Source organism: Dermacentor variabilis, chromosome 6 (assembly GCF_050947875.1).
Source record: "Dermacentor variabilis isolate Ectoservices chromosome 6, ASM5094787v1, whole genome shotgun sequence".
NCBI classification, from domain to species: Eukaryota; Metazoa; Arthropoda; class Arachnida; order Ixodida; family Ixodidae; genus Dermacentor; species Dermacentor variabilis.
Window position 1 is genome coordinate 47,983,227 of NC_134573.1, and position 8,437 is coordinate 47,991,663.

Consider the following 8,437-nt stretch of genomic DNA (forward strand, 5'->3'; position numbering starts at 1 on the left):
GGGTGTATTAGATCGGCTGTCCACTGCCAGCCAATTTTTTTATGCGAACAGTCCCTGGCACGCTTCGGCCTCCGCGGCTCCAACCCACGGGCTGCTCTGCTTGTAGCTTTGATCCCCCGCTATCCCTTCGGTGCCCTGGAAATCCTGCGCCGCCTGCTTATAACCGCAGGTGCTCTTTTGAGGCCTCCGTTTGCCGGTTACATGTGCCCTCCTGGAGCAGTGCTTGTAAAAAATCCAACCTATCGTCACGACGAAAAAAACGACCCGCGACTTATACAACACCAGTCAGGACATTGCCCCTCCAGACACAGCGCGATCACCAAGGGGGGGTCCACGCCCACTGGCTCACTGCGCGGGTAGCCAGCGGCTGAGCGTAAATATAGTGAACTAGAAGCGGGTAGTGGGGTCAGGGAGAGCCCGCGGGTGTGGCATCTCACGTCGACGCCGCCAGATGGCGCCACTAGAGCATGGGCTGTACGGAACGCGAAACTCTGAGCATTTTCCAAGTAGAGAAAGCCGTGTGCGCTTGGTATCACGCCGAAAAAAGAAAGCGCGCAGCTCCGTAGCATGTTTTCTGAAAACTTCCTATGAAATTAAGACAAGGCGTAGAGAAAGGTGGAAAGACGGACGTTTTTCAAGCTTGCGTGAAAATAAAGCCGACCCAACGAGTGCAGACTAACGGCCGCACAACGATGCGACTGATTTCTAAACTAATTAAAAGCTCGCGAACACCTTAGAAGAGGCAAATATGTGAATGGGTAAATTGCTTAATTCATTTGCCATTAACAATTTTTATACAGGTCAGGACCCAATCGCATTCACAAGTTCAAGTGAGCCAACCCACGAAACACGCAAGCAGCTATTTGATGTCTAAAAGATGTCTTGAACGGCTAATTCAAAAGCCTAGTAGTTGTCTTAATCAAGACATGTTGTAGCCATGGACGTCTAGAAGTACTTCAGTAAGCCCTGCTAACGTTACGCTAAAAGTTGGCTAATGGACGGCTTGACAAGAACTGAAGACTTATTAGACATTCCCTCAATTTTTTTGCGGCAGCTGTTACAGTAACCCGACGTTTGCCCACAGTTACAATTTATTTTAAACGAGGCATGGACATCAGAAAAACATGTATATTGTCGGATAGAGTGATGCACAGGTAGTTTTTCCAGATGTGAACCATGGGAATAGTGTAGTACAGCCTCATTGGTCAATTAGTGCTTTTTAATTAGACCAATCAATTGCATGCCGCCTGTCAGAATTATTTTGCAAATAAAAGAAGTTCTGTATTGTATGCTGATATCATTCCAATGTTCGCCCATTGACCTAAACAAGAACATCTCTGCATGAAACACGTCATTATTGACAAAACTTCGCCCTGCTGGGTCTCCACCAAATTGAAATAGTTTCTAGCAAAGAAAAATTTTGTGAGTGATGCTGCAGTTCAGGCAAAAATTACATCGTTTTCAGGTGGAGGAGGCGCAATAGCCTGATACCAGTATACGAAACAGAACGCTGTGCTGCAATGAGTTAAGAAATAAAGGATAGTACACATCTGGAAAAACACTCTGCGAACCACTCTAACTAGCAATATAAATATATTTTTTCTGATGTCCATGCTTCATTTAAAAGTAAATTGTAACTTACTTTGTGGATGCCTCTTGTAAGGTAATGCCACATGCTTGCACAGCATCACGCAGAAATAATGGCCAGTTCTTCGGCATATCGTCCATTAGTGAATTCCTTGTACGTTGCACATTACCAGAACTGAAAGATAAATCACAATATGCTGTTATTTTTTTCATAAACTGTACGATGAGCTTTTCACGCATAACAGATGATTGCAAGCGAAAATGCAGCAAGACATCAACTTCACACCACGTCACATACTCATACTTTATTACCTAATAAATGAGAAAAGATGCAGAAAGTGTAATTAACAAGAGTGACAAATAGCAGCAAAGGTGATCATGGATAAATCTTGAAGATGATTGCCGCCGCTGCCAGAGCAGGCCAGCCTTCGTAGGAGAGCACTTGCTGCCCACAAAAGCTTGCTGTCACAGGCCACGCGTGACGGTTCTTGTAGACATAGGCAAGCAATACCTGCACAGAAGAGGGGGAGAAAATGCGAGGGAGGAAATGGGAATATTGAAATTGGAACTTCAATTAGCAATATGTGCTAAGTAAGAAGTTTGCCTCACATTAAAAATAAATATTTTTAATGTGAGGCAAACTTCTGTCTAATGTGTAATTTAAGGGAAAGCACTCCTTTCCCTTAAATTACAGGTATCTTAAGGCATGAATGCATGTACGCTTAAAGGGATACGGACACAAAACTTGGTGGGTGGTTTTCTGCGTCAGAACAAAAGTTGAACTGTTAAAAATGACGAAGACAACAAGCTGCTTAGAAAAAAAGAACGAGAAACACCTTTCTTTTGCGATTTTCTGTTGCGCCTTGCCTCCAAGCGGCCGCCGGGAGAAGCTGAAACTTGACGTCATGACACCCCCGCGTGCCCGCGCGCGCGCGGCCAAGGTCAGCCACAGCCGGCGCAGTCTTTCCGGAGTGTCGGTCCCTTGCAGCGTTTGTTTATTGCCGTCGGCTATGTTCGCACGTGGTCTGTCTGAAACATTATCCCCGTCAGCGCTCCATGCAGGTGGTGCATCTTACACGCGTGTTCGCACGGTCGTCGATCGGTATTGAAGCATTCTTCGTAGCGGAAGAAAATGCCCAGACATTACTGCGTCCACGGCTGTTATAACAGCATTATCGGTCGTGACACGCCGTCGCGCACGTCTCCCAGAGACAAGGTGCGTGAACTTTGCATACGTGCCTGTCAGCCACCACACCCAGCATGGAGACTTCTAAAAAATGGCTTCACTTGCGCGGACCACTTCGTCAACGATGCTTATGCGACCGGGCTAGCCCGGCTGTGCTCAAAAGCCTTGGCATGCCGTTCAAAAGGCTCCTGTTGAGGCAATGCAATTCAAAGAGCGGGTGATTAGTGACGCATTCGTAACTGTTAGCTGTGTTCGCCAACTTTTGTTGTTCTTGCAACAGACCCTCTCTCTTTCTGTATGCATGTAGCCGCAGCGGTGACCGCAGGAGTGCCTGTTGAAAGAAGGGAAATTACCCTTTCATTGGCTGTGCAAGAACAGATATTCTCGGCTTGTGACAGAAATTGTTTACCCTGCGGATGCATGTGTTTATCACAAAACAAAATAGTCATGCTGTGTGCACTCTCGCTGCGTCTAATATTGAACGACAGCATACGAGCGCTCTTTCAATTGATCAAATATACAAAACACAGCCAGTGAATGAACGCCAGACAACAGCATACATGTGTAGTAATCTAAAATGCGCAGCACATTTATCTACATTGCCGTTTCACACGTTGCTTTTCAACCTCAATCAAAAATTTACGGATTTTCATAGGTCTCTGCATAATCATGCGTCGGGTTTCATGACTTGGTTGTTCGCGCAGCATTTCCCTATTAAATGTCACAGCTAAAGACTTTCCTTTGTCTATGGCCACAGAATCGATGTAGCTAAGTGATCTGGTCGACGGGTCCCTAGCGCAGCCGCCCATCTCAACGAGTTCAACCAGTAAATGGCTTCTAATGGCGTGAATGTGAAAGTAGCCGTAAACACGTAAACACAGGGCTATGAAACGGCTGGAAAATTCTACACATGCCGTGCGTCGTCGAGTAAAAACGAAGTGCGCAGCGATCGAAAGCCGACAGCGTAGGTAAGCACAAAGCGACGAGCTACGCTACCTACGATTCAGCCGTAATAGCTCCCTTTCTGCCTCAACGCGGGTCACGAAACTAGGCATTTTGCATCCTACGTAACATAATTTTAGGAACTGCTGCTGCTGCACTTCAAGTTTACTAGAAAAAGAAATTAACATTTTGCTGGCCCGGACTGCCTGACCGGCACGTTCAAGGCCGCCTGCTCTTCTTTGCCGCTTGACGCGGAAGGCTCGTAACCGTAAGCGATTATATTTCTTGCTAAGTTGGAACGGTCCTCATCTACAGACGTGTACTCATCGCTGGTAGAGGCACCAGAACCCGAATCCATGCTCGCGATTGCGGCGGCGGCGCACCTCGAATGACCGTGGCCGGCCGGCTGGCTATCCGACGGGGGTGTCGTGACGTCACGCCTTCCAACTCGCTTGGGCCGTGCGGCGTTGCGCGCGCTCACAAAAACTACAGAAATAAAGCCACCCGCTGAAAAATGAGCGAAGTGACTACTTGTTTTCGGTGTACTCGCACACTGAGGACTCATTTTCTGTATTATCGTAAAACGTTCAGATTTTGTGTCCGTATCCCTTTAAGGTATGTACGCTTAAGTATTTCCTGGCATATAGTCATTAAATTGCATAGCAGAGTCAAAGTCAGCCTTTAAATTAATATATGGTATTTTGTGGCTAAAAAGCCACTTATCAACCTGTCAAACAAGTCTGAGAAGAAAAGAACTATTTTAATGACTGGAAAATGTAGAGAGGTCAGCCGGATAATGGAGCATCTGGCCTGCTATTCTACGTAAGTGAAGGGGAAGAGGGGAAGAAAAAGGGTCACGATTAGGCGTCGCCTTCACGCGCAAATATTTGCACATTATTGGACGGACAGACTCCCTGGACTGTTCAGTGTGTGGCACTGTAGAGACTATAGAACATGTGCTCGTGGTGTGCCCTGAGTATGCGCGTGAAAGACTGACAATGGCAGATACCTTGAGACATTTAAACAATGGAGCACTGTCGAAGAACCTCTTGCTAGGCGCATGGCCACAGAGTTGGCAGACGACAGAGACAATGCGTGCTCTTTCACGTTTCCTAGGTGATACGGGCCTGGACTTACGCCTGCGATACCAGTTGTGTAATGTGTCCTTCACCTCGTTCCTCCCATTATCAAGTCTGAGAAGCTTCCTGCAAGATATAATCAGTTTAAAATAGTAATTCACTCTGCAGGTAAAGGATGTACTAGCTTAATTAAAAAAGTTAAACAGCGTTTTATATTGTTAACTAAAAGCAAGTTTGGCATTTCGCACTGCCTTTCTTTCAAACTTGACGCAGTACAGAGTAAGCAGGTAGCATGCAAAGGACTGGTGATAAAGTAGTGTTCCAAAGCAACACTCCTAGCTGGATCAATCACTTTTGTTGATATATTTTCATGTGACCCTAATTGGTTTAGGGCAACACCTCACACAAATGATGCGTCATACAATATTGAAAGTATCTCATGATGTGATCAAACGATAAAATTGTCCACTGTCTTGGAAGTGTTAACATGCTGTTTGCGCGAGAAAGTGCAAAGTGATTCGTATAGGTAGCAAATTCATCAGTGCATCTATAGCATGAGGTAATTATGAGCATCTACGTTGACCCGCAATTGAGAAGCCACTGCACACAAAAAGGTGTATTCAAGTAATGGTCCATGCTGAATAATTGCCCACCTAGTGAAAAGTCAAATGTGGCAGGCTAATGGGCCAGGGCAAATAAATTGCTAAATTCTGACACCTCCAATTATATTATTGAAACAGGTGACAAAAAACGGCACAGGTAAAAAAACAGTTATGAGAAAATTTTAAAAGCACCTCTGCAAACTGCTGGAACACTCAGCATCATGCCTGTTCTACACGCACGTCTGTTGCAGCATAATCTATATCTCAGACACAGGCGCCTCCACACATCACTTCGTGGTCTCCTCACAATAAGGTTAAAAAACAGTCTGACACAAGCTACCTGATGTGCTTCATTTTGCAAGCGCCAGCCAACTGCTGACGGTGGTAGAGCGAAATTAGTTTGTCCTTGTATGGAAGAATCGGCCCATGTTTTATCAATTCTAGCGGCAAACCACACCTTTTACAGCACACAAATCTTAAATTAGACTGCTTGCTGATGCAGTACAGTAAATTCCTGTAAAAAAACTAAATCACACAGAAAACATTTAGAATACCAAACTAATCAAATGCTGGCTTGAATACATCTGTGTATTAGGGAAACAAGGTGTAATGTACACTGTTGTAGCAAATTTTCACTCATGTATGGAATACTTGTATGACACAACAGAGTTAATTTGCGAGTTCTTACGTAGCACTACCTAGAGTTAAATTTTGTAAGGCTTTGGGGGAAACTAATAGTAGAACTGTGTATGTACACTGGCACTGAGAAATTGGTTATAATAGTGGCAGCTTATAAAGAACCAGCGCAAAAAATGCCCGTTTTGAGACACCAACTAGCTATTTTACCACGAAGCGCTCCCTGGCCTTAACCCATATAAAAAGCACTGGGAAGGCCAGAGAGGGTACAGTACATTGGCTTACACTGATCACGATGAGGTCCCGTCATCCAGCTAGCGCCAAGCTACAAGAAGGATGTCCAGCCGTCTATAGAGTGAAAGGAACAAAAGAGAGCATCAAGTCAGTTGAAAGGCAGATTTGCAATTACAAATAAGGTGACCCCCAGTCACAGTCATTCATTAATAAATGCCAAGCTGTCGTGATTTCACTCCCAGATGAAGCACCTACTAGGTTAAAGGTTTTGCTGCTTATTTAGAACAAAACAAGTGAAATTTGTACATCAGCAGACGATTTAATTTGGAAAGTAAACATTGCAGTTATAATTTTGTTTTGCTATAAAGTGGGAACGCTACAAACTGCATAGTCACTGACACACACGTGCGCACACGTAAGAACAAAAGGACACAAAATAGGGCGAGTTCAGTCCGGTTCAGCATTACAGCCAGTGCGTCGTCTTCGAATGCACTCCTTCGGTTGGTTCGTGCTATGTTAACCACAGACTAAAAAGCAGGGCAAAGTTCTGACTGGTGTTGCGGAAGTCATGGAGCGTGGTAGTGCTGGACGGCTGAACACAAGCAGAACCCTCATATAAAAGTAAAGACGAAAACTCACAGAGCAGGAGAGCCCATCTATCAAGAACTGTCGTGCGTAACACCTAAAAATATTCACATTGTTGACGAAAAACGAAGTGCAATGTATTTCACTTACCGGAAAAAGTGTTATCCGAACGTGCGACGTACAAAGACACACCGAGACACGAAGGCCGCGAACGCAGATCCCGCCATTGTGGTAGTAAGCCGTCGGCGAAAACAGGCAATACAGCCGATGTCACGAAGCACTAATGCAAAACACACGCAAAAAGCATCAGCACAGCTAAATGACTCCACTTAATATCCAGTGTAAATGTACAGAACGGCTTAGAATGACGCACAACTGGCATAACGAACCCACGTACGAGACATTACGGGCGGCAGCGACCGTTTTTTCAAACTTCCTGCCAGCCAGTGTTTCCAGCACGGAATGAGATGTCTGACAAATTTGGATTGTGCCGCCGAAGTGATCGCAGCGCGGTGGCTCTGTGACACCGCTTTGCAACACCGGCGTTTCGCTCCTGCTGCTGATGGTTTCCAGGCATCGTGTGCGCGCCCCATATGGAAAACAATAACACGCCCTTGATTGTTGAAGTTCTGGTGTGAAATTATTTAACATTAAAGCCAATTAACTTATGTTGCTTCCAACGAGTTCGATTTGTCTGCGGCGTTTTTTATTCGCTAACGCCAAAGGCCGACGGTAACCGCACTTTTAACACGTCGTTTGGCATTTTATGCACTTTTAGACAAAAAGATCTAGAAAAGTTCTTGAGTTAGACATTCTGAATGTGTTTACCAAAATAGACTCTAGTGACACCAGTAGTGGGTTTTGCCGCAGGTGGAATATATACTAGCATATTCCAAGTGCTATGTTTAGAAGAAATTCTATTTTCAGTCTTATCATAGACCAAGACGTCTATGGCCGTTTGTAGCCGTTTCAAGAAGTTTTTAAGAGGTTCTGTGTTTCGTGGGAAGCAATCGCGGCGCGTGTGCTAACACATTCGGAACAAGAGGTCAGATATGATGAGGTTTTATTCCTTTAACTGCGATTTTGTTTACGAAAGCATATATCCACTGAAAGCTAGGGAGTTAATCCTATGGTGATACCACTATTATGCGGACTCGTAGTGGTTACCAGGGATAGCGAAATTTCGTAACACAGCAAAATAAAGAGAACTCGTGGTGGCCACAAACAACTCTTTATTGGTACAAAAGATGGGCAGCTACTCCTTTCTCAAAGTGCATGGCTGCTTCGAGAGAGGCACTATGAGGAACGGCTTATCTTCGCGTGCAATTTAATTCTTTTTTACGCCGTTCCTGTCGCGATTGGTTGATCCCTTTTACATACAAGTGCAGCCTGGACAGCACATAGAACTTGGTCAACTCTGTTGTGAGCGCATCCTAGTGCTGGCTGCAGCCTAAGGCATAGCCGAAGTTCTCCTTCACTAGCAACATTACATCCACTAATGCTATCACTGCAGAGTTTCTCTCGGCTGAAGAACACAGTGAAGATGTCCTCCAACTTCTTCACTGCCCTGAAAAGCTCCAGCGAAG

At 45.1% G+C, this 8,437-nt stretch overlaps 1 long non-coding RNA gene across 2 annotated transcripts; it reads right to left on the reverse strand.

The window, feature by feature from the left end:
• Nucleotides 1-1,878: 1,878 nt before the first annotated feature.
• LOC142584785 (uncharacterized) lies at nt 1,879-7,704 on the reverse strand. 2 transcript variants are annotated; one of them, XR_012828935.1, is made up of 4 exons: nt 7,002-7,704; nt 6,318-6,380; nt 4,725-4,920; nt 1,879-2,098 (listed from the first exon to the last, which is right to left on the reverse strand). It is a non-coding gene; the product is annotated as an uncharacterized LOC142584785 (long non-coding RNA). The 2 variants fall into 2 exon arrangements; XR_012828934.1 differs by lacking the exon at nt 7,002-7,704 and having other exon boundaries at nt 6,318-6,920.
• Nucleotides 7,705-8,437: the final 733 nt, after the last annotated feature.